General features: G+C 39.6%; 1 protein-coding gene across 2 annotated transcripts in view; it reads right to left on the reverse strand.

The window, feature by feature from the left end:
• Positions 1-27,871, reverse strand: part of TSPYL5 (TSPY like 5) — a 329,325-nt gene that overhangs the window by 190,254 nt on the left and 111,200 nt on the right. The gene's annotated exons all lie outside the window — the stretch shown is intronic.

Here is a 27,871-nt window from a genome sequence, read left to right on the forward strand (position 1 = left end):
AATGCAATGTCAGAGATATAAAATTTTTTTGTCAGACTCATCAGCCAACTGCACAAGGCTGCAGAGAGCATCAGTGGACTTGAATATATGCCAATAGAAATTATCCAAAAAGAGAAAAGAAAAAAAAAATGCCAGAGTGAATCATCCAGAAAAAAAAAAAAAAGCCAGAGTGAATCATCCAAGAATTGTGATACAATATCAAGTTGTTCTAGTATGTGTGTAATTGGATTTTCAGAAGGAGAGTACAAAGCATCAGTTGTATTAATGATAATAAAACGATTGAAAGACAGAGTAGGATCTTTCGTTTCTGATGAAGTAGCACACCAGTACTCTAACTGGCCCTTACACTGAAGATGACTAAAAATGCTAGATAATATTTGAGAAACACCTTATTAAATATATGAATGAACTGATTAACAAGAATATTAGACAAAAGACTAAGTATCAAAAGACTATATACCAAGAGATACATAGAATATTTTTTGCTTTTTAAGGGTTTTGAAACTTTAAAATATATATATACATATGTGTGTGTGCATGCGTGTTGTTTTTGTTTTGTTTTGTTTGAGACAGTATCTAACTCTGTTGCCCAGGCTGGAGTGCAGTGGTGCAATCTCGGTTCACTGCAACCTCCACCTCCTAGGCTCAGGTGATCCTCCCACTTCAGCCTCCTGAGTAGTTGAACTAAAGGGTGCTAATTTGTGTGTGTGTGTTTTGTTTAGTTTGTTTGTAGAGACAGGGTTTCGCCACATTGCCCAGGCTGGTCTTGAACTCCTGGACTCAAGTGATCAGCCTGCCTCAGCCTCCCAAAGTGCTGGGATTACATGCATGAGCCACTGTGCTCAGCTTTAAATATATATATATATATTTTAATTCCAGTAGCTTTTGAGGTACAAATGGTTTTTGTTACACAGATGAATTGTATAGTCGTAATGCCTGAGATTTTAGTGCGCCCCTCACCCAACTAGTGTGCATTGTATCCAATATGTAGTTTTTTATCCCTCACCTCCCTCTTACCCTCCCCGCTTCTGAGTCTCCAATGTCCATTACACCACTCTGTATACCTTTGTATACCCATAGCTTAGCTCCCACTTATAAGTGAGAATATACAGTATTCAGTTTTCCATTCCTGAGTTATTTCACTTAGAATAATGGCCTCCAGCGCCATCCAAGTTGCTGCAAAAAACATTTCATTCTTGTTTGTAGCTTACTCAGCAGTGTTCCATGGTGTATATATACCACATTTTCATCATCCACTCATCAGTTGATGGGCAGTTAGGTTGGTTCTATACCTATTCAACTGTGAATTGTGCTGCAATAAACATATGCATGCCAGTGTCTTTTGATATAATGACTTATTTTCCTTGGGGTAGATACCCAGTAATGGGGTTGTTGGATAAAATGGTAGATATACTTTTGGTTCTTTGGGAAATCCCTATACTGTTTTCCATAGAGGTTGTACTAATTTACATTCTCACCAGTAGTGTATAAGCAGTCCCTTCTTACCACATCCAGTCAATGTCTGTTGTTTTTTGACTTTATAATAATGGGCATTCTGGGGCCAGGGATGGTAGCTCGTGCCTATAATCCCAGAACTTTCGGAAGGCAAGGCAGGAGGATTGCTTCAGTTCAGGAGTTCAAGACCAGCCTGGACAATATTGTGAGATCTTTTTTTGTACAAAAAATAAACATAAAGAATAAATTAGCTGGCATGGTGGCATGCATCTGTGGTCCCAGCGACTTGGGAAGCTGAGGTGGGAGGATCTCTTGAGCCCAGGAGGTCAAGGTTGCAGTGACCTGTGATCATGCCACCGCATTCCAGCCTCAGTGACAGCAAGACCCTGTCTCAAAAATAATAATAATGGCCATTCTGACTGGAGTAAGGTGGTATTTCACTGTGGTTTCAATTTGCATTTCCTTGATGGTTAGTGATGTTGAGCATTTTTTAATAAGTTTGTTGGTCATTTGGAGATACATAGAACATTGAACAAGCTTTCTCTTTGAGAAAGTTTAAAGAATGTGGTAAACTTAAATTCCATTCAGAGATCAGGAGATTGTAGACAAATTCCAGATTCTGCCACATTAAGGATACTATAGAACTCCAACAAAAATGAGACCCCAAAATATTATACCTCAATACAGTGGTGAACAAAAATAACTCTCAGGTCTGCAAGGAAAGTTACCATGATTGAGTAAAAGCTAAGTAGAGAGTGTGAAGAAATTCCCACTTATAAAGTTACAGAAAATATTAACTCACAACCAAAAGTGGGGAAAATCATAGCATTCTGAGCGAGAACAAACAAAAATATAAAGAATTAACCCATAGTGTCCTCTGATATTGGAATTTTTAGGTTAAAAGTATTTAAGCTATGTCCATTATTTCAAGGAAGTCAAAGAAGAGTTTGAAAGTAAAATAGAGAGCATGGTACCATTAAAAAAAAAGTGACCAAGCATACTGTAGAAAGAACCAAATAGAACTTTAGGGAATATAAATTATACTAAGTAAAATTTTAAAATTAGGGGACAAATTTAACTAATTTAATGAGAGAGTTTATAAACTGCAAGACAATAGTGATGGAATTTATGAGAATTTAGCACAGAACGACAAAGAATGTAAAATATAAATGAAAGGTTAAGAAATATGAAAGATAGAGTTATATTGTCTAATGTGTTTAATCAGGGTTTCCGAAAAAAGAAAATGGGACAAAGAATTATCTGAAGATATAATAAATCAAAATTTTCCAGAAATAATGAGATACACAAAATTAAGAAACCCAGTGAATCCCAAACAGAATAAACAAAAAGACATATTTTAGAGAAACTACAGACCATAAGAGACAAAAGAAGCTCTTTGAAGTAAGAGAGAAGAGATGGCTATCTTAAAAAAACCAACAATTGGACTTTTAGCTAACTTCTTAACAGCAATAATGCAAGCCAGAAGACAATGGAATAAGATCTTCCACATGCTGAGAGAGAATAATTATCAACCTAACAACTCTGTGCTCAGGGAAAATATCTTTTGAAAACAAGGACAAAGTAAGGATATTTTTCAGACTAAAAAGTGAAAGAGTTGGCCAGGCATGGTGGCTCATGCCTGTAATCCCAGCACTTTGGAGGGTGAGGCGGTTGGATCACCTGAGGTCAGGAATTCGAGACCAGCCAGGCCAACATGACAAAACCCTGTCTCTACTTAAAAAATACAAAAATTAGCCAGGCATAGTGGCGCATGCCTGTAATCCCAGATACTGGGGGGCTGAGGCAGGAGAATCACTTGAACCTGGGAAGCGGAGGTTGCAGTGAGCCAGGATTGTGCCACTGCACTCCAGCCTGGGCAACAGAGTGAGACTCTGTCTCAAAAAAAAAAAAAAAAAGTGAACTAGTTTACTACCAGCAGGTCTTCGCTAAAGGAAATTAGAAAAAGTGTCCTCTAAGCAAAATTAAATGATTGTAGAACAGACACATACAAGAAGTGAAGAGATGGGCTCCAGGCCAAATCAAAATCTATGTGTGACTTTCCAGGCCTGACTTTAAGCATTACAAAGGCTTTACCTGGCAGGCCTACTGGGAGAAAGCTGCCCTCTTGATGTGGTTTGATTGTGTCCCCACCCAAATGTCATCCTTAATTCCCGTGTGTTATGGGAGGGACCCAGTGGGAGGTAGCTGAGTCATGGGGGCAGGTCTTTCCTGTACTGTTCTCATGATAGTGAATAAGTCTCATGAGATCTGATGGTTTTATAAAGGGGAGCTTCCCTGCACAAGCTCTCATTTGTCTGCCACCATGTGTGAGATGCGCCTTTCACCTTCTGCCATGATTGTGAGGCCTCCCCAGCTACATGGAACTGTGAGTGTGTTAAACCTGTTTTTCCTTATACATTACCCAGTCTCAGGTACGTCTTTATCAGCAGCATGAAAACAGACTAATACACCTCCCCACAGCAGATTTAGTGCTCTGCCAGTGGGCTACAGTTTTCCAGAAGGAGTTGCAGTCAAGAACTCAGGCCCCCTAGGGCAGCCACCCATTCCTCACTCAAACACCTCCATTCAAGGTCTCCTTATCTTATGACCAAGATACTTTCATCCACTCTGACCCAGTACTTTTCTAGTTCTAGACTTCCCCTGCTCCCTTCTGTCAGTTCCCTGGACCATAAAATGTTAGGAGTCATTTGGTTAGGGCTCTTTGTTAGTGAGATGATTTTCCCTGTCTGAACCGATTCATCTGACCCTTGCCTACTGCCATTCCCTGGGGGAAAAAATGGAACGTTGGGAAGCTGGTGCTTATTTTTGCCTCTTGTTTACACTATCTCTGTAAGTGATTAAGGCTTGATTGTTACTTTCAGTTTGGCTCATTGTTCTGACTAACCACCTAACCCTGGCCGCTGGACAGAAATTAAGAGCAAAGAAAGTGATAACCATTTTAAACAAACATGGAATAAATAAAAACCACAATAATAAGGTGGTATTTGAAAAGAAAACAAGATGGAAAGAATATATTTCACTGGAATAGCATGTGAATAAGTGAAGTTACTGGAATTAGTGTTCTAAGGTCCTTGTGAAACTGCCTTTGCAAAATTATAACAGTAAGAAAAACCTGACCTAATTGACTCCATCTTGCTTCTAACCTCCAAGCTGTCCTTGGTCATTCCTGGACATAGGCCAAGATAAGTTTGAGAGGAATTTAGTTTATAGTTTAACTTAGAAGCAAGAATTATAATAGTCCCTTCCTGAAACCAACTCTCTCCCTGTTCAAGAGATGAAACTGCCTTTGTAAGACTAATGAAAGACTGCAAGATTAGGATTATAGGAGAGACCCAAGTTCTGCTAAAATGTAGGCATAGTTTCTATAATTCCTTACTGCTTAGGAGTCATATAGCCAGCAGTCCCAAGATTTAAAACTTCCCCAATTGCTTCTATAGGTATCACTACTGTAACACTTAAGACTGGGGAGGTTTTTTAAGATGTTTTTCAGACTGATCCCACCTGGACTCATGACTCAGCTGGTCCTGTGGCTCTGCCCAGAGGTGGCCTCACTGCACAAGGACCATCTTCCAACACCCCTGTGATGGCATCCCCAACCAATCAGCTGCACCCATTCCCTAGTCCCCTGCTCATCAAACTGTCCATAAAAACCCTAACCTCCAACCCTTCAGGGAGACTGATTTGAGTGATAACTCCAGTTCTTCTGCATAGCTGGCCTCATGTCAGTTAAACTCTTTCTTTACTGCAATGCCACAGTCTCAGGCAATTGATTTTGTGCAGTGGGCAGAAAGAATAAATTTAGGAGCTCATATGGGATCCGCCCTTCTGGGTGCCTGCTTGCAGTTCATTGGTCCCCCATAGGTCCGACTGACCTGGAGGTGAGCTCTGACAGCCACTTATTTCTCTGGAACTGAGGGTCTCTGCCAATGTCCCCTTGCAACTGTCCTGCCAGTGAGGCACTGTCGACCCTTCCTGCCCAGGCCTAACTGTCATGTAGAAAGTTTCTGGAAGTCATCTTTAAACTGGTCTGGTGAGTATTCTAAGTGCAACCAACATCTCCTTCCTTCTCCTGACCTAGTTGGCCCCTTTTGTGGGTTCCAGTTAGCCTTTCTCTGTGGGTTCACTTGTATTGCTGTACAAGAGGATAAAGATATTGTCTAAATTTAGGCTTTGCTAAGTTAAATTTGAAAGTTAAATTTAAAACATTATTCAGGCATGGTGGTGTGCACCGGTAGTCCCAGCTACTCAGGAGTCTGAAGCACGCAAATCATTTGAACCCAGGAGGTGAAGGTTGCAGTGAGCTGAGATCGTGCCACTGCACTCCAGCCTGGGTGACAGTGGGAGACTCCATCTCAAAAGAAAGAAACGAAAGAAAGAAAGTTAAATTTTCTAAGGTAACCACAAAAAACAGAGGTAAAGTGCATAACAACAAAACAACCTCCCCTACCAAATGGAATGAGAAAAAAAGGCTTAACAAATTTGATATCATATTCTGTGACCACAATGCCACTAATCAACTAAAAACATATATAAGTTTGGAAAATTAGAAATATAACTCAATGAAATAAATAAATGACTTAGTAAATAAATAAATTATTTAGTGGTTTATGAGTCTGATATGGTTTGGCTATGTTCCTACCCAAATCTCACCTTGAACTGTAGCTCCCGTAATTCCCACATGTCATGGGAGGGACCCAGTGGAAGGTAATTGAATCATGGGGACAGGTCTTTCCCGTGCTGCTCTCATGATAGTGAATAAGGCTCATGAGAGCTGATGGTTTTATAAAGGGGAGTTCCCTTGCACAAGCTCTCTTGCCTGCCACCATGCAAGACATGACTTTGCTCCTCATTCACCTTCAGCCCTGATTGTGAGGCCTCCCCAGCCATGTGAAACTGTGAGTCAATTAAACCTCTTTCCTTTATAAATTACCCAATCTTGGGTGTGTGTTTATTTGCAGTGTGAGAACAGACTAATACGGAGTCACAGAAAGAATTATAATTAAAATTAAAACATATGTACAACTGAATAATAGCACACACACAGACAACACTTTCATATCAAAACTTGTAGGATGTAGGTAGGCAGTTTCTTAGAGGCAAAGTTACAGTTCAAAATGATAAAAATTTTAAAATAAGCTAATAAACCCAAAGAAATAATTAGGGATTACTATTTACTCCCTAATTATTTGGGTTTATTCTGCTATCCTTTTTTCCTCCAATTAAGAAATAGCAGAATAAACCCAAATAAACAATTAAGGAATAAACAATAAATATGAGTAGAAGTGCATGAAATAGATCACAAGCCTTCAGTAGAAAGGATCAACAAAGCCAAAGAGTTGGCTCTTTGAAAATACTGAAAATTACTGATTAAAAGCTTTATGCCAATAATTTGGAACCTTGAATAAATGCACCATTTTTTAGAAAAAAAAAATGTGATTACTTAAATGAGTTGATGAATAAACTTAGTATTTTAATAGCTCTAGAAACATTAAATAAATTGAATCACTATTTTAAAATGTACCTTCCACCACAAATTCTTTAGTTTTATAAGTAAGTTCTCCCAAACTTTAAATAATTTCAGTTTTACAAAATTATTTTAGAGTACAGAAGAGGGACTAATTAATTCTAAGCTCATTTTATGAGACTAGTATAATCTTAACACCAAAATCTAATTAAGGACAGTTTGGAAAAATCACAAGCCAATTTCACTAATGATTATAAATGAAAAAAATTGAACAAAATATTAACAACCGCATCTATTAGTGGAAGAAAAAGAGAATAAATGATGACAAAGTTGAGTTTCTGCCAGATATGCAAGATTGGTTTCTCATTAGAATATCAGTTAATTTAATTCATCACATTAACAAGTTTAAAAGGGAAAAGTTATCCAATCATCTCTAGATGCAGAAAAAGAGTCACATAAAACCTAAAATCCATTTATGGTAAAGATAAAAGAAGACATCCTTAACCAGATAAAAAGCATCTACAAAACAAGCTAAAGAAATATCATAATTAACATGAAATGCTGAAAATATTTCTTTTAAGGTAGGAAATAAACTAATGGTGTTCAAAGTAACTACTTCTATTTGGTAGTACTTGGCTATTCTAGCTTCCACAGACAGAAGAGAAAATGTATAAGCAAAGGAAAAAAGGAAAGAAAACTGTTTCTATTTGTAGACAAATATGATTGCCTACATTGAAAATTCAAAAGAATCTACAAAAAAAGTATCATAATTAAAAATGAGGATTAAGAAGTTTGCTCAAGAAAAGAAATTTTAAAAAATGAAAACTATTTCTAGACAAATACTTAGAAAATGCAACCAAAAAGATATCATTTACGTTGGCATCAAATATAAAATGTTAGCTGGGCTCATTGGCACACACAAACATTCCTGTAGTTCCAGCTACTAGGGAGGGATGAAGCAAGACAATCACTTGAGTCTAAGAGTTCGAGGCCAGGCTGTGCAACATAGGAAGACCCCTGTCTCTAAACATAATAATAATGTAAAGAGTCTAGAAAAAATTTTTATGATAAGATGTGAGATTCTTTTATGGATAAAATTATCAAACTTTATTAAAATATATTAAAGTAGAGCTAAATAATTGGAGACATATGCCATTCATGTTTTTGAAGACTCAGTAGTAAAGATGTTCATTCTCCCCAAATTTATCTATGGAATCAACACAGTCTCTATCAAAATTTTACAATGGAGTGTTGTGGCTTTGAGTTCTTGATTTTGGTTTGTTGGTTTGTTCATTTATTTAATGTGTCAAGCAGAATCTAAAGTGTAGTTGGACTACTAAGGACAATTAATAGCCAACTATTTCTGAAAAAGAAAAAGTAGGGGATTGTAGCCCCTTAATTCCACTTTCATTCAAGGCAAGATTGTACTTTCCTGATTTCTTGTAATTTGGTATTACTATGTACTTTTGGCAAATTAATATAAACAGAAATCTGCAGGTGTTTTGTTTTGTTTTGGACTTAACTATTTGGTGTTCAATGAGAAGAGCTTCTACACAAGACTTACAGAAAAAGAGCAAAGCCCAAATATTAAGCAACTAAAACTCATGTTTCAAACAGATCATACACATCTGAGTGGAAATTGTAAAATTCCCTGTATGATTTGCCATATTGTCTCTTTCTCCAAGGCAAATGGCAATGTTTCAGATAATGCCTGCTCCACAAGCTTGGATCCAGAGCAATAATAAGGAATGACAGAGCTTCCAGTTTACTCACAATGGAAGTGAAGCATGACTAAGAAATAAATTTCTGTTGTGCAAGAAACCAATCTTGCATATCTGGCAGAAACTCAACTTTGTCATCATTTATTCTCTTTTTCTTTCACTAATAGATGAGGTTGTTAATATTTTGCTCAATTTTTTTCATTTATAATCATTAGTGAAATTGGCTTGTGATTTTTCCAAACTGTCCTTAATTAGATTTTGGTGTTAAGATTGTACTAGTCTCATTTTGTGGAGGTTTTGTTGCCACAACATAATGTAGCCTATTCTGATTTTTTATCTTGTCTTGCCAGATATCAAGACTTAACAACTTAATGTCTTTAAGACGGCATAGCATTGGCACAAGGATAAATGAGTAGACCAGTGGGACAGAGTAGAGTTCAGATCCAGAACCACGTGTGCAAAAACTTGATTTATGACAGGTTGGTACAGATGATCTGTTAAAAAAAAAAAAAAAAAGGTGGACTTTTCAATAAATGTTACAACAGTTATCTATAAGTAAACGATTAAATTGGACTGCTACCTCATATCTCCTCTGCAGTCTTTTTGTTAAGAACAGGTGGAAAACAATTGGTTGTTTACCTAATTGAAGGGCACCAAGAACAGTGCCCAGTACATAGTCAGTCCACAATATACGTCCCCTGATTGAGGAATGTTAGCTGCTTCTATTTTACGGCAAATTCATTTCTCAGTTCCATTCCTCCTTCATTCCCATTTTTGAAGTAATGATGGAAACAAAGTGAAAATTCCCATCAAGAAGCCCTGTCAAGAGAGAGGTAGGCTGAGTGCCTTTCCAGGAAAGTCCTGGAATTCTCTTAAGTGAGGAGAAAGGCTTAGGAAGGAAATATGGAAACTACCAAAGAGGCAGGTCATTATCACAATTATACTTTAGGTGGTATCATTCATATCCTATCTTCATGAAAGGAAAACAAGTGGTCAGAAACGGAAACTTGTATTGGAGACACCACTCAGTAACTCACATGAGTAATAATTTCTACCGCGGTGGCCCTTGATGATACAAGCATATATTTTGAGTGATTAATATTGGTCATGTAGCTTACAAGATGGTGTCTTCCAACTCAATCCAAAACACAGTCAGTCACTCCCAGGTTCATGCTGGATTCAGAAATGTAGCATGTCCTGATTCTTTAACCAAGCTCAATGAGGTGAAATCAGAGCAAGATGAGGGCTAATCTTGCCCCACTACTAAAGCTCAACCCTTCTAAGTACTCTTGATGCTCCATGAATTATGTTGTTTCTCTATGACTGAAGGAACAGGAGCTCCTAGTATTATTTTCTGTATTCCTTCCAGATGGGTCTTTCCCTAGTCTCTGATCATTTCCACAAATGCATGCACTGATCAGTACTCAGCTGAAGTTGTGGAAAGGTGGGACTCTCTGCAGCTCTCTGGCATTCTCTCTGCATGTGGAACTGTCCTCTGTGACACTATGTCCTGTGAATTCTAGCTGCCTCAGCCTCTCTGGACATTCACATTCCTCTCTTCAACTCATGATGGTTCCTGGGCTCTGCCTGGGTTTCCCTTCCCCACATTGCAACTGGAAACTCTATAAGGAAGTAAGCTAGGGTCATCATAGTGCTCACCTCATTCATTTTCTGTCTCTTGGGCATCATTGCTCCTCATTTCCTGATGTCTGATGTCTTCAACACTGTTATTTAAAACATTGTATTTGGAATTTTTTTATTGTTTCATGCATAAAGGTAAGTCTGGTCCCTGTTACTCCTACTTGGTTGGAAGTGGGTGTCAGACCACTAATTTTTGTCTGACGAATGTACTTATATTCCTTTTACATTTAATGCATTTTGATTCATTTTCTTCACAACTTGATTCCAATCTGGGTATGCAGATTCACAGAAATTTTGTGAACTGTCCAAAGTCTGAGCTGAAATGCTCAAATATGCCAAACTGGTTTATCATTAGAATATGAGTTAATTTAATCCATCACATTAAGAAATTTAAAAGGGCAAAATTACCCAATCATCTCTAGATGAAGAAAAAGAGTCACATAAAACCTAAAATCCATTTATGGCCAAAATTAAAGAAGACATCCTTAACAGATAAAAAGCATCTACAAAAAAAAAAAAAAAACTAAAGAAATACAATAATTAACATGAAATTCTGAAAACATTTCTTTTAAGGTAAGAAAAAAGCTAAGGGTGTTCACAGTAACTACTTCTATTTGATAGTACTTGGATGTTCTTGGTATCTATGAATTACCACAGTTCAAGGATAATCTGTGGTTCATCTGGTCATCATTATTGGATTTCAAGGGTTATTTTCTAGAAAAGTTATATCCAGTTTTATAATTAGCATTAAAAATTCACAGGCTGACTGATTGCCTCTTTTTTGCTTTCTAAGATGGACATTTATATCCTATTGGACTACATTTCTTCCCTTTCCTTCAGGAGTAGCAAAGAGTAACTTCTATAGGAACACTGCCACACCAACGAGCTCCACCTCCCTTTGACTTGGGGCTGCTGTGCTTTCTGCTTATCAGCTCTGAGCAACATATTAGATTATCCCCATAGACGGTGGAGCCCAGAGTAAGTTAAATTCTGTATTCTCCACTCACTGCTACCACCACCTACCCCAGTCACTCCAGAATTTTAGGTTTCAGAGCAACTTTAGAAGAGAGAAATTCACAAAGTTGTATTATAGTCTCATAGTTCCACCAGCTGGCAAGATCGTCATTTCCTCACCCACTGCCTCCTGAGTCACTGTACCCTTCTAGTTCCTCCGGGGAGCTAGACCCTTTCTCCACCTCCACCTTTGGCATAGGGTTAGGGATTGTACCCCCATTGCCTTATCCTACAAGTGGCTCTGAAGAAATGGATCTTATTCATTCTCTCCGTAAAATAGTCTGTTTCCTTAGCAACAAAACAAAATTATATGGGGCCAAATGATAACATAATGGTCCATTTGCTAGCTAGGCCCCTTTACTGCTGCCTTATTACAGGAGTATGGAGGGTCTGGGTAAGGGCGACAATGTGACTGTGTGCAGGTAGGGGAGCATGCTGATGAGTGTGGTTATTAATAGCAATAAGAGTAGGGGAGGTATGAAGAAGTACGTGGGAGTTAGAAGAAGAGAGGGTGGAAGAAACATGATACAGTTTGGATGTTCGTCCCCTCCAGACCTCATGTCGAGATGTAATCCCCAATGCTGGAGGTGGGGTCTGGCACGAGGTATTCAGGTCATGGCAGCAGAGCCCTCATGAATGGCTTGGTGCTATCCTCACAATAATGAGTTCTCACAATATCTGGTTGTTTAAAGGTGTGCAGCAGTTATCCCATCTCTCTCCTGCTCCCACACTTGCCATGTGAGACATCTGCTCCCCTTTCCCCTCCCACCATGATTATAAGCTTCCTGAGGTCCTCACTAGAAGCAGATTCTAGTGCCAAGCTTCTTGTACAGTCTGCAGAACCATGAGCCAATTAAACCTCTTTTCTTTATAAATTACCCAGTCCTAGGTATTCCTTTGTAGCAACACAAAAAGCCTAATACAAGAGTGGTCTCTAGAGTTATTTTCCTCTCATGAAAACTCCACCTGCACATCTTAATTGCTAAGGTGTACCAGGCAATCTTGGAGTCTGGAACAAGCTACTCACTAACTATAGCTATAGGCATTTTTAAGTATGATTCTCTTCTTTTCCATAAATTTAAAAAGAACTGTTTATCTGCTGAGAAATGGTGTATCATTTGCGTGGTGGCCTATTTTCTATGCATGCAGCCGCTTTCCAATTTGACTTTAGGGTCAAGTTGCTTTTCTGATTCATTTAGCTGAGTAGACTTAAGTGCAAATTGAGAAGAGAAACCCATTTAAATATTGTATAATGTGAGAAGGGTGAAATCTGTCACCGAAAAAAAAGGAGGAAGCTAGAGGGAAAGAAGGTCGATTGCTGATTTTGCCCTTGACATTGTGAAGATGTGTTTTGAGGGTTCTGCTGTGTCTGTGGATAATTTGGAGTTTACGTTCCCCAGAGTATTCCACCCTCCTCACAATAATTACAGTAATGACACCAAGAGTGTCTTAAAAATTCTCACGCATCTACACTGCATACATTACATTGCCGCACGCAGTCCTATTTGCTCAGTGTGCTCCTTTCATAAAAATTTGAGATGCTTCCCATTTACCTTGAGTAAATATCAAACAGATTTTGATATCTATATCTGTCTCATGAAATATACATCCTCTCTAACTGTGCCCAAATGATTAACTTACAGCTATGTGATGATTAGCATAAAAATCTCATCACAACATGAGATAGAAATGTTATCACTAATTGCTGTTTGAAGTGAAGAATGTTTTCTGCATAGAAATTAATGATGCATGCTTACTTCTCAATTCTCTGTTAAACTAGAAAACTCAAGACTGTTTTTGGAGAAGAAAGAAATTACCTTTGAAGTTTTGTGGGGTTTCTTCCTCTCCCTTAGATGATCCACAGTTAACCAAAGGAATTGTGGAAGGCAATGGCTAATGAAGTTCCATGCATAAATGAGACAGATGTACTCAGCCCTTATCAAATCAAGTCTTGCTATCAATCCATGACTCAGCTATTCAACTGCAGGCAGTGACTCTTTCCCTGGATATGAGAGCCTCCCTGTAGCCTTGAAACTTGACTGATAAATATTCTTATGTTTGCAGCATATCCTAAGAGTCTCCAGGTTCTTCAGAGAACCTGACGGTCTTTATATTATTGGTGATCATCCTGGGCCTGCTCAAGCAGCCACGCAACTATCTAGGAGTTGGATGGTACCTCAGAAAGCCTTGCTTTATTTTCCAGATTTAAAGAACATTGAGCTGTGACTTAGATTTTGACAATAAAGTCACGCCCTGGTCCAATAGTTATCTTAATTCTAAGTACCAGCCAGTCTATCCCAGAGATTGCAATGGAACATGAATTTTCCCCAAGCTAAGCTTGTCTCTGAGATTCTGCCTTGCCATCCAAATCATCATCATCATTATCACTAATACTTATCCTGGGCCAATTATGCTGCTAAAAACTTAATGCACATTTTCTCAGTTAATCCTGACCCAATGCAGTGAGGTAAGTCCTATTTTAATCCCCATTTTAGAGATGAAAAATCCTGGGTACAGAGTTTGTAAGTAAGATCACAGAACTAACCAAATTTGACTAAACTCTAGACAATTCAAAACTGAATATCTTCCTCAAACATACTTCTCTGCATAGTGAGCTTTCTAATATTCCCAGTGTGAATATATCCAATCTAACTGGTGCATTTTCATTTTAAGGAATAGAAAGTGGGGTTTCAGCAGTGCCACACTTCAGTCCAGGAAAGAGGGGACCCTGCCCTGAGCCCTGTGCTTTAGACGGTCCCATGTATCAGAAAAACACACCAACAGTAAATTTACTGAAGGATACAAGGATGCTTCTATCACCAGGGATCTGACACTCAGGGCTGGCACAGCATGACTCTGCATGAATCAAAGTGTTCACCTCCAGGCTAATGCCATTTAGGCTCCAAAGAAAGGTGGCTCTCAGGTCCTGCCTTGGAGAGAAGACTGTCTGAATGCTGTGAAGACAGACACTGCTTTAGAGCATGAATATTTGAGGAACAAAAGTATTCAAGAAGAATAGACAAATTCATCAACTTGTCAAATCTTTCCTCTCAGAGAGCACAAAATCAATAGGTTCTCACATAAGGGAGTATTGTGTCCCAGAAGTGAAGAGCATCTATTCTTTGGATTCTTGTTATGCTCCAATTTGTGGTTCCAAGGGAACTCGTGAATTAGCATGGCATTTGCAATAGTTGTACACGGTGGCATTTTGCATTGTTTAATATTTGCAATGTTAAATAATTTTTACTTATAAATTTGATGTGTTCGGCTAGGTGTAACACTTCTGAAATGCGATATCCATAATTTACACTGGCAACAAGATGGGCATTTTCCCACTGGAATTGCAAAGTTTTACTTTGTGAAATTAATAATATTCAGCAAACATTTTAAAATCCAAGTAGAAAAGGGTTGCTTTATTTAAATATCTTAATTTAAAAATTTGATCTGTGTTAATTATAGTTAATAATTCCCCTTCATGGCCGGGCACGGTGGCTCATGCCTGTAATCCCAGCACTTTGGGAGGCTGAGGCAGGTGGATCACGAGGTCAGGAGTTCAAGATCAGCCTGGCCAAGATGGTGAAACCCTGTCTCTACTAAAAATATAAAACAATTAGCCTGGTGTGGTGGCACACGCCTGTAATCCCAGCCACTCCGGAGGCTGAGGCAGAGAATTGCTTAAACCAGGAGGGGCGGAGGTTGCAGTGAGCCAAGATCGCGCCACTGCACTCCAGCCTGGGCGACAGAACGAGACTCCATCTCAAAAACAAAAAGAAAATGATAATAACAATAATAATAATAATTCCCCTTCATTCAATAGTTAACTTTAAATTATTGTGTTAAAAATTTTGTGTTAAATTTATGTAAGCTTTTTATTACAAAGTTACAGTAATCAAAACAATATAGTACTGATATAAACATAGACATATAGACCAATGGAGTAGAACAAAGAACCCAGATATAAACCCTTACATATATGGTCAAATTATTATATTTTTGCAATTAAAAAGCTTACATAAAATTTAGTATAACACAAAATTTACTATCTTAACCATTTTCAATGTACAGTTCAGGGGTGCATCACATTGTACATTCACATTGTTATGCAGCCATCACCACCATCCATCTCTAAAACTCTTTTCATCTTGCAAAATCGAAATTCTACTCCTTCAACATAACTCCTCATTCCTGACTCCACCCAGCTCCTAACAACTACCATTCTACCTTATGTCTCTATGAATTTGACTCTTCTAGGTACTTCATATAAGTAGAATCATACAGTATTTGTCTTTTTTCCAACTGACTTATTTCACTTAGCATAATGTCCTCAAGTTGCAACCATGTAATAGCATGTGTCAGAGTTTCCTTCTTTTTAAGGCTTAATAATATTCTATTGTCTATATATACCACGTGTGCTTATCCATTCATCTACTGACGGACACCTGGGTTGCTTTCACTTTTTAGCTTTTGGTTATTATTCTGGTACAATGCTGGTATATGGGTGTACAAGCTTCTTTTTGAGACCCTGCTTTCAATTCCTTTGGGTGTATACTCACAAGTAGGATTTCTGGATCACATCATAATTCTATTGTTAATTCTCTGAGGAACTTTTATACTGTTTTTCATAGCAGATTCACCATTTTACACTCCCACCAATAGTGCACAAAGCTTCTAATTTCTACACCTCCTAGCCAACACTTATTTTCTGTTGTCGTTGTTTTTTTCATAGTCGCCATCCTAATGGGTATGAGGTGTGTGAAGTGGTGTCTCATTGTGGTTTTGATGTACATTTCCCTAATGATTAGTGATGCTGAGCATCTTTCAGGTGTGCTTATTGGCTAGTTGTATATCTTCTTTGGAGAAATGTCTGTTCAAGTCCTTTGCCCAATTTTTAATTGAGTTTGGTAGTTATGTTATTGAGCTGTAGGAGTTTTTACAGATTCTGGATACTAACCCCTTATCAGAGATATGCTTTGTAAATATATCCTCCCATTTCATAAGTTGCCTTTTTATTATGTTGATTGTGTCCTTTGATTCACAGATATTTGTAATCTTGGTCTAGTCAAATTTAGTTTTTTTTTTTTTGACTATGCTTTTGATGTCATATCTAAGAAATCTTTGACAACTCTAATGTCATGAAGCTTTTCCCATATATTTTCTTCTAAGGGTTTTATAGTTTTAACTCTTACATTAGGTCTTTGATACATTTTGAGTTAATTTTTGTATATGGCATAAGGTTAGGGTCCAACTTCATTCTTTTGCATGTGGATATCCAGTTTGCCTAATAATATTTATTGAAAAGATTGTTCTTTTCCCATTGAATGGTCTTGACACCCTTGTCAAAAATCATTTGACCATATATGCAAGGGTTTATTTTATTCTGGGTTCTGTATTCTATTCCATTGGTCTGTATGTCTTTATGCCAGTACTATACTGTTTGATTACTGGGGCTTTGTAAGAAGTTTTGAAAACAGGAAATGTCAGATATCTGTTCTTTTTCAAGATTCTTTTGGATGTTTGGAGTTTCTTGAGATTTCATATGAATTTCAGGATGAATTTTTCTCTTTCAGTTTTGATAGGAATTGCATTGACTCTGCAGATCACTTTGAGTAGCATTGACATCTTAATTACTGTTAAGCCTTCAATCCATGAATAAGGGATCTTTTTATTTATTTGTGTCTTCTTTAGTTTCTTTCATTAATGTTTCATAGTTTTCAGTGTATAAGTAGTCTTTTTCCTCCTTGGTTAATTTATCCCTAAGTATTTTTTTTATGCTATTGTAAATGTAATTGCTTTCTTAATTTCCTTTTCAGATATTAACTGTTAGTATATATAAATGCAACTTTTTTTTGTATGTTGGTTTTGAATCCTTCAACTTTGCTAAATTTGTTTATTAGTTCTAATAGTTTTTTGGTGGAATCTTCAAACTTTTCTACATGTAAGACCCACGTCATCTGTAAATAGAGATCATTTTACTTCTTCCTATCTAATTTGGATGCCTTTTATTTCCTTTTCTTGACTAATTCATCTGGTTTCAATAATTCTGAATATTTTAGAAGAAAAATAAACTTTGGAAAACATAAAAAATGAACAAAAATGTTTTTAATTGTTTACATTCACTTTAATTTATATTTCTGTTAAATGCATTCAAATTTTTCTACATTAGAATTCAAATACTTTTTAATCTTTTAGAACATTATTTTAAACAGACTACAACTATATAATTACAAATTTGTAATCACATAGATTATAATTGTGTTCTGGATTATAAGAACACAATCCATGATTTTGCTGAAAAGAAGGCAAGAAAAATAAATTTTATAGAATACATATGTAATAATTTGTGAATTATGTGTGTCTTTATTATTCATCCAAATATTACTAGCCCATCAATAGCATATCAGACATGGGCAATAATGATTAAATTCAACTATCTTTGGTATTTTTTTGACTTTTAGTCATTATGAGTGTATATTTGTCAAAGTACTTAGTTTAACAGTTTGTTAGTCTTCATGTATAACTTTTAAATATTTAAGTATATTTAAAAGTTTTTCTGTCACAGGCATGAATCCCAGAAATAGCCAGTTTGGGCTGATCTGTAGCTCAATGCTCTCCTTGCCAGAGTCCCACCAACATTAAGGACTTGGGTTTGGAAGTACACTCTTACAGTAGGTTTCTCATTTACAGAAGTTATTCTGATGGGATAACTGCCCTTCAACATTGCAGCCAGGATGGTGTTTATGTGTTACAAATCTGTCCATGCACTCCCCTACTTGGAGCCCTTTGGTAGCTCCCCTTCCCACTTGGGATGAGTTCATGATATCAGCTTTTTCCTTCCTAGACTCACTTTGTACTGCTCCTCCTCTCTTCAGCCAACTCAGGCCATGTTGGCTTTTTACCAGTTCTTCCATCATTACCCCTTCTGTACCAAGACCTTTGACCATGTGGTTCCCTCTCCCCATAATGCTGTCCCTTTACCCCTTCCTTTGCCTAGCCTACTCCTGCCTATCCATGGAACTCAGCTCCAAGGTCTCTCCCTCTGGGAGGCCTCCTTTGAATCTTTCAACTAGATAGATATCAATTATAGCAAAAATAATTATTATGCTGGTCATGTGTAAAAGCTAACACTGACTGTTTGCTGTACAATGAAGTAGTAAGCACTTCATGTGTATTAACTCTTTTAATTCTCGCAAGAGTCTCCCCTCCAATTTTATAAATAAGTAAGTTAAGACTTAGACCTAAGTTAGGTCACTTGCCCAGGGTCACATTGTTAATTAGAGGTGGGGCCAAGATTTTAACTAAGACTGTCTAACTCCCGAGTTTATATACTTAGTCACAGTGCCATATTGGTTTTCTCTAGCAAGGGTCCTCATTCATAATTTGGCCATTCATCCCAAATGTTCATTAAGTTTCTACCATGTGCAGGCACTCTGAGGCACTGGGAGTGTGGTGTTGAGCAGCAAAGTAGATAAGGTCCCTGCACTCAAGGAACTTTGTTCTAGTGGGGGAAGAAAGACCACAAAAAGTAAAAATAAGCAAATAAACAGACAAGATATTCCCATGGTGCAACTGGACAGGTTCTGTGATAGAGAGTAAGTAGGGGAAACTTACTATTGACAGAAAAGATTCAGGTGGTCTCTCTAAATAGGGGTCATTTGAGCTGAGTCCTCAAGGATGATGAGGTAGAGAGAGATGATTGTTTTTCAAAAAATTACCCTTTTATGGAAATAGAGGCCCTAAATTTTAGCTGGAGTAAAGATACTATATTTTGCTGCCCCACTTTGTAATCAGGTGTAGCGATGTGGGTCATTCCTGGAAGTGGTATGAAAAACTTCCAGGAGGTTTCCTTAAGAAGAGCTAAGGGAATGGGAGTGCTCTCCTCCTCCCCATCTTCCTTCTTGCTAGAAAGTTGTAGCATCAGCAGCAGATTTAGACCATGAAGTGAACTTGGGAATGGGAGTCACACATAGCAGAAACAAACAGAAAGACGTGTAGGTCCCTGATACTCTGAAATACCACACCAGCTCTGGACTGACTACCTCAGATAAACTTTATTAAAAGAGTGCTTCCTACTGCAAGACGACTGGACTTCTTCATCCTTCTGAAGATTTAACGCTGCCACTTGTGAAATGTAGGGAATAAGCATCATGCACAAGCTTTCACTCACAGTAGTGATAAATTAAACATCCTCAGAAAGTCATTACAGTTGCCTCTGACTCCCAATCACAGGAAATGGCTGGGTTCTCTTTCTCTCCAGAATGCATTTGGAAGGTGTTTGCCATGCCGGGAGGGCTATTCGATCAGATGGCACCTGCCAAACTGACATAGATAAAACCTGCCACAAAGCAGATCTCTGAGAAGTGCCTCCATGACACATCAGTGATTTCACAAACACATTCGAATGCTCAGATAAATCTTTGATGTCCCTGATCTTTGCACCTCCAGATGGTGGCTGAACAAACAGAAATCAGTCTTCTTTGAAACCCTTCAAAGCGGTGAAATTGCCTAATCAGTCTGTTGACTATTCTTTGACTTCCAAAGGTCAGGAAGGCTTTCCGTTTGTTCATCTTTCCAAAGACACGTTCACATTCTCTTCTAGGTACCTTTGTTCTGGGAAATTTAAATCCATAACTGATCTGTTTGATATACAACTTTAAATTCCACATGAAGACTTGGCTGTTTTTTCTAAAGACTGAACATGATTATTTTCAAAACAGTTGTACAAACATTCTATTAGGAAATCTAAACAGAACTTATCAGCATGGAGGTAAATAATTAAGAGGAGAAACTGATTGTTTTACCAACATATTTAAAGCTCATGAAATGACAAATGTGTTACTGTCATTTCACCAGAATATTCTGTGTACACTCCAGTGTGCTGAGGTTGTTATGTCACCATCTATGTGAACCGGGCCTTGGTCATGGTCCTGGCAGTAGGAAGACTATGTGGTTTGTACTTGTTTTTCAACAATTGTTAACTAAGTAATCAGCTCTTGAGGATGACTCTCACCAGGTAGAAAACACCATGAAAATTACCATGTGCAGAGATGAGCTAAGAGGCTGATACTTCAGGGTTTTCTCTGTCGTTATGACCCTCATAATCAGGACTCTATAGATAAGAGACAAAATACATTTAAACTAACTGCATAGAAAAAGAGGAGATACTGAGGTATCACGTGAACTCAAGGTCTCAGATATAGTGAGGTTGAGGCTTCAGGAATTGAACGGGAGACTGCTGCCTGCTAAGCAGTGCTTTTCAACCTTCACCTCACAAATATTACATAAAATGATGATATGTCTATGGCCCATGGGGATAAAATAATGAGACTGCTCCAATGCAATCGAAAGTGACTTACTCTTTGTCATACTGATCAGCCATCCAGATTCCAGATAAAGCCCTTTACTCTCCCAGTTCCCAAGCTCTCAGGAAAGCCATGGCAGATATTTATGGAGACCCTGTTGTGTGGCAAGGACTATTCTAAGCACTATACCTGCATTTCATCACTCATCAAATCCTCACACAATCCTTTAAGTCAGCTATTATATTTTCCCATTTTATAGATAAGAAACTTCATTACTTAGGAGCTAAGCAATGTGCCCAAGGTCGTGGGACTAGTGATGGAGACTGAGTTTGAATCAGTTTGGCTCCTGTTTCCCCTTAACCCTCAGTTTCAGTGCCCCAACGTTGGAAGGTAGTAAAGCTTTCTATAACAAGGAGGGAATTGACTGGCTGAGCTTGAGTTAGGTGCCCACTCCTTGACCAATCAGCCATGAGAAGGGGATGGACTCACACTGTAGACAGCAACTAGGTGCTCCTGCTAAGCCCTGTGGAAGTGGGTAGGGGCAAGTCCTAGCAAAAGAGTGCTCAACAGTCACTCATAAGGATCCTCTTCCTTCTCTCCCTCCCTGAGTCCCTCAGGGACTAAGGTTGACTTAATCATTCTTTCTGTTCACAGCAAGCTGTCATTCCATTGCATCTCTTGCTTTATTTCATCCTATTTCTGTTCTCCACTCCCATTCTCCTCCCAACCCCAAAGGCAATCATCCTACTTTGTTTCATAGGAATCATTTTCTTTTTATGTGTTCTTACATAATGTGTCAATATATATTGTTTTGTGTGCATGCATTATTCATTTACATACATGACATTGGGCTACAGGTCCTGCTGTGTGTCTTCCTTTTGTCACCCAGTGTTATGTTCATAAAATCTATCCATGTTGCTGTGTGCATGTCCAGCCCATTGCTTCTGACCACAGCATGGACTCTATGATGTGCCAGCAACACGTTTTGCTTTATCCAACCCATGTCCTGTTAAGTCATGTACTAGTGTGGTCTATGGGCTGGCAGAACTGAAAAGATCTTCCTTTTCATGTAGCTTCCCCCTCTACTCACAGCATTGCATCACACGGTCAAGTGTTTCTCCTCCATTTCACGCAGCTTGGGTGCCCTCTTGTCTGGAAAGGCCCTTCCCTGCCTGTTGCCTCCAGGCTGGGCTGGTTGTTGCTCCTTTGTGCTCCCGAGGTCCTCAGTGCCTGCCTTTATCAGAACAGAGGCCACAAGACACCTTGGTTAAATGTATAGTCTCTGGGACCAGACTGTCTGGACTCACAACTCTGGCTCTGCCATTTACAGATGAGTCACATAACCTCTCGGGGCCCCCACTTCCTTGCCTGCAAAGTATTATTAACCACAACTACTCAGTGGATTGGTGTGAGGGTTCAATAAGAAAAATCTATGAGAAGTGCTAATAATAGTACCTGCCATCAAATTCTATTTGTGCCTATAAAAATAACGTTCGTTGTATGTAATGAAATTGTGTTTACTTGTGTGTCTCCACCATCAGACTAAGACATCCTCAAGTCTAAGGACCTTGGCATTTTCATCCCAGAGCCCCACACCTTGCAAGTGCCCAGAGCATGGTCATTGGATGATGCTGTTTCCCACTTACCCTCTGGTTTGACATGGCTGCAGGATTTGCATATGGAAACTGACTGGGTTGAGGACAGACTCAAATAGGGACAGATTGGAGATGTAGGCTTAGAAAGGAGAGATTTCCTGAAGCTTTAATGCCATGCAATAGAAATATACAGCATCAACTTCCTTATACAACTAGGTGGGTCAGCAGGTCACCTGTGGCAGACCCAGGAGGACATCCTCACACCGACAGGTGAGCTCGGCTCAGAGCATGGCCAGGAGCCAGCCCATGGCCACATGCCACCACTTTCTGGTCTTCTGTGTGTTTGCCTTAGTGTCCTCGTCTGTAAAACAGGACTAATGGCATCTACCTCACAAGGCTGATGTTAGGACTTTGTGAGGAAACAGTTTTCAAAAGCTTAGAACAGTGTCTGACATGTACTCAACCGGCAAGAAATATCAGCTTCTCTTGGTGTGATGATCACCAAAGCCACTTTTTTTTTTTTTTTTTTTTTTTTACAAACAGAGTGGATAGACACCATGTCATTTTCATTCTTGTTTCAGGATCTTGGGAATTTCTGTTTGTCCATTTATGCATTTGTTTTTGTCTTTATTTATTTATTTAGAGTTCTGGTGGAGATAATTTGTTAGCAGGATTTTTGTTGGAAGGTGCAAGGCTTCTTCACTAGCCTCATAAGTGTGTCCCTGTATGCAGAGGGGAGCAATATAGCTTCTCAATCTTCGAAGCCTTCCTAAGGACAACATCACTCTCAGGTTGGAAATTCTATGAAATCCCAGCTTCCAGCAACCCAGTTAGGTATTCCTAGGGATATGAGAGGGCTTTGTTCACAGTCACGGAACACATATACATGGAGATAAACTCAAATGGTTTGTTGTTTTGGTTAAAGTAAATAAAAGGGAAGAAGGACAAGGAAATCAAATACGGGTCCAGTGGGACCATCCTCAGTGTAATAAGAGCCTTTCCCATTAGCTTTCTAAGCAACTTTTAGGCTGCTGCTGTGCCGCAGAAAGACTTTTTTAAAATGCTTTGGTTTCATACATGGAAAGAAGCCCTCGGGGTGAATTGCTGGCTGCCCTACATTAGAGGCCTAGCAGTGAAAACCATTAGTTCTAAAGAGAGGTTAATTATGAGGAGAACTCCCTGGCCTAAGCGGAGGCAGTTACAGTGATTCCCAGTGAGAGGCTAATCAGGAGGCCACGTTGGGTGGCAACAGCCCTGTCCTGGGCAAGGGCTTAATGGGAGTGTCTAATACCATTTGCAGTGTTTGGGTTTATGTGGGGACCAGGAGTCCTGTTGTGTTTGGGTTCATTAGCTTCAGAGATTATTGCCTCTGGGGATTCACTAACAAGTAGCAGGGGAAGGGGGGAAGAGGCAAGATGAGCTTGAGAGATTCAGCAAGACCTCTTATTCTATAAAATTAAGACCTCAATGAAACCCCAGACTTTGTCCACTACTGGCTCCTTGGTCTATCTGGATTGGCAAATAGGTATAGACAACGTTTTACAGGATCTTATACCCCATGTCATCTATTCCAGATGATTCTGCAATCAGCTGTGCCTTAAAACATGCTCATGAAAGCTACTCTTGATTTCCAAGAAACTGCATGAGATTTACTTTAGAAGCCCTTGAAAACAAAGTTTGTATTTTGTTAAGAAAAGTTTGTTTAGAGCCAGCAACACAATTTCCAACCCATTCACAACCCTCCACCAACATTCTGAGGGCAAATAGAAATCCAGGATGTGCAAAATTTAGGAACTTTTCTCCGAGAGATATTTTGGCAAAATGTATATAAGCATCAGATTTCACAGTTACTAACTGAGCACCTACTATATGCTTGACACTGTGCAGAGCACTTTGCTTTGCTCCACGATTCCCACAATGCTTATTACTCCACAGGACAGGGATATGATCATCAGCTCTGCAGATGGTGACACTGAGGTTCCCAGACTCACAAAAGGCCACACAATGAGGGCAGAGCCAGCCTCTGTCTTCCAGTTCTTTAACTTTTGTCATTTTTCCGTCTTCTGCCCTGCCTCAACAGAATAACCTAAATAGTAACCGGTAATGGAGATTAGAACCATTGTAACAAGTATTTAGCTTAAGGGAAGAAACGTTAAAATGTCTCTCCCTGTGGGTTACTGAGTGTGACACCCCCTGACCTCACCCACCCTCTACATGTTGGGGCCAGGAGCCCTGTTGTGTGTTGTTGTTTGTCTTCCCAACTTTTGAGTGAATAAGTATGCAGATAAACCGTGTGACAAATATCAGGTAAATCTGAAGTGGCTGTTTATGTTGATGTTTCATTTTTACATGTTTTCCATATCTGTGAAAATTTTCAATAAGTAAATTTTTCTTATATCTTCAAATTGAATTATATTTTAAGAATATCTACTTCGCTGTGCTGGCACTGGATGAAATTCTACCATTTTGAACTTCTGCTCTTCATGTCCATGTGACAATTAAGGTAATTATATAACATTCTTACTGAATGATGATCTTGTCACAGGTTAATAAAAATTAATGTATTTCTATTCTTCACTCTTTAGTTTCTTATCAGCATTCAGCTGAAGCATTTTTAGCTTTTAAATATTGTACATATGGCAATGTCTATAAGACATTTCCACTTGAGTTCAGCCAAGGCAGAATGCAAATGAGGAGCTGACACTGTTCTGTAAGTCAGCAGAATGCGGTGGCTAACAGTCTGGTTTCTGGAGCCAGCTTGCCTGAGTTTGGTTCCTGGTATACCAACACTTCTGCTGTTGATCTTGGGCAAGTTACTGCACCCAGCTCCATCTTATGTTCTCTGTAAAAATAAGATTAAACATGCCCCTGCCCCGTTTGGTTCCTGCAAAACCATTATTTATGGAAAGTGTTTAGAACGATGCCTGGAATAGAGTAACTCTATATAACTAATTACTGCTTTTATCATTACGTAGGAAAAACAATGAATAGGACCTAAAAAATTTGGAAGGCAGCTACCAGGACATCAGGAATCAGGACTTGTGTATGCTGGGCCTCACCACCACGACCTTCCAGAACTGAAGATCTTGCAGTACTAAAGCACTTAATGATTATCTTAGTCCATCTGTGCTGCTATCACAGAATGCCACAGACCGGGTAACTGATCAAGAACACAACTTTATTTCTTGCAGTTCTGGAGGCTAGCGAATCCAAAACCAAGCTTCCTGGCATTGGCGTCTAGTGAGGGCTGCCCTCTGCTTTCAAGGCAGTGCCTTGTTGCTGTGTCTTCACATAGCAGATGGAAGGGCAAGAGGGCTGAACACTGTATGAAGCCTCTTTTACAAGGACCCTAATCTCATTCATTAGATCTCCACCCTCATGACTTAATCACCTCCTAAAGACCCCCTCTTAACACTGTCACATTGATGAAGTTTCAACATACGAATTTTGGAGGGGACACAACCATTCAAACCATAGCAGTAATATAGTCATGACTCTTCTCCCCCAACTCACCTCTCAGGCCTGTAATGTTCATGCTTTTTTGAGAACATTCAGTCTATTCAATAAATCAGCTCGTAGTTCACAAAATATAGGCAAACAATCTTAAGATGTGAAAGTATAAATAAGTAGCCACTTAGCAAAAAGTATGATTCTCATAGGCAGAATTTATGGGATGTGTTAAGCTTAAGATAAACAGCAAGCAGAACGTGTGTGTTATACCCAGATAGAGTAGGACGAAAGGACTGAGAAATAGCTAATATTTATGATGCAGCTGAGTATTAAATATTTGTAATGTACTACATAGACATTTAGACATAAAGCTAAACACTAAGAGGTACCAAATAGACACGAGCATTTTAGATACATGATCTCCTAATTTGGCAACCTATTGGCTATATCTTTCTGGTCCCATGTGTCCTCTGCCCCCAAAAACAAATAGAACTTATAGCTGCTCATCTGGCTAATTGGCAAGCCATAGCTGTCATCAGGCATACTTGTCCTTATATCTCTAGTAGAACAGGTATGTGACATCAATCCAGCATAATCCATCTGTGGGCCCTATCTATATCAGGGATTCCCAAGACCACCCTCATGTTCAATGATTTTCTGGAAGGACTCACAAAAATCAGAAAAGCAGTTATACTCATGGTTACAGCTTATTATAGCAAAGGCTATGGATGAAACTTGGCAAAGGAAAAATATGCAAAGGGTGGAGTCCAGGAGAGAGGAGGTCCAAGCTCCTAGCTGTCTTCTCCTAATGGGGTTGTATGAACAACACTTAATTCTCCCAGAAATGATGTGTGATACTACATGCGAAGTACTGCCAACCGGGAAGTTTAACCGTGCTTTAAAGTTGGTGTCCTGGGTTCTTACTGGAGTTTAACCACGTAGGCATGGAGTGCCCATGTAACTTATCTTAGCCGCTCAAACCCTAGCCCCCTGCCGCCCCCTAGAGGTCAAACTGATAGCATATGGCCCAAGTCTACCACCTAAATCACATTTTTAGCATAAACTATCTGGTATGGCCCAGGGCTCTGGGCAAACAATAGCACTCTTACTGTGTCCAGAATTGGTGGGTTCTCGGTCTCACTGTCTTCAAGAATGAAGCCGTGGACCCTCGTGGTGAGTGTTACAGTTCTTAAAGATGGTGTGTCCGGAGTCTGTTCCTTCAAATGTTCACATGTGTTGGGAGTTTCTTCCTTCTGGTGGGTTCGTGGTCTCGCTGGCTTCAGGAGTGAAGCTGCAGACCTTCTAGGTGAGTGTTACAGCTCTGAAGGCGGCGCCTCTGGAGTTGTTCGTTCCTCCTGTCCAGAGTTAGTCATTCCTTCTGGTGGGTTCGTGGTGTCGCTGGCTGATTCAAGAGTGAAGCTGCAGACCTTCGAGATGAGTGTTACAGCTCATGAAGGCAGCGTGGACCCAGAGACCGAGCAGCAGCAAGACTGATTGTAAAGAGCGAAAGAACAAAGCTTCCACAATGTGGAAGTGGACCCCAGCGAGCTGTCCCTGGCTGGCTCCAGCAGCCTGCTTTTATTCCCTTATCTGGCCCCACTCACATCCTGCGGATTGGTCCGTTTTACAGAGAGCTGATTGGTCTATTTTGACAGAGTGCTGACTGGTATTTAGGATCCTTTAGCTAGACACAGAGTGCTAGACAGAAAAGTTCTCCAAGTCCCCACTAGGTTAGCTAGATACAAAATACTGATTGGTGTATTTACAAACTGAGCTAGACACAGAGTGCTGATTGGTGCGTTTACAATCCCTTAGCTAGACACGGAGTGCTAGACAGAAAAGTTCTCCAAGTCCCCACCAGATCCAGAAGCCCAGCTGGCTTCACCTTCTGGATCCCGCACCAGGGAGGCAGGCGGAGCTGCCCACCTGTCTGGCGCCATGTACCCGCACACCCGCACTCCTCAGCCCTTGGGTGGTAAATGGGACCGGTCGCCGGTGGCAGAGGGGACGGTGCTCGTTGAGGCCCCGCAGGAGCCCAGAGCAGGGCCGGTGTGGGGGAAAGCTTGGGCATGGCTGGCTGCAGGTCCCCGGCCCTGCCCGGCGGGGAGGCAGCTGAGGCGGTGTGAGAATTCGAGGGCAGCACCAGCGGGCAGCACTGCTGCCAGTGCACCCTCTGCAGCTGCTGGCCTGGGTGCTAAGTCCCTCCCTACC

Source organism: Macaca fascicularis, chromosome 8 (genome assembly GCF_037993035.2).
Source record: "Macaca fascicularis isolate 582-1 chromosome 8, T2T-MFA8v1.1".
Lineage (NCBI taxonomy): Eukaryota > Metazoa > Chordata > Mammalia > Primates > Cercopithecidae > Macaca > Macaca fascicularis.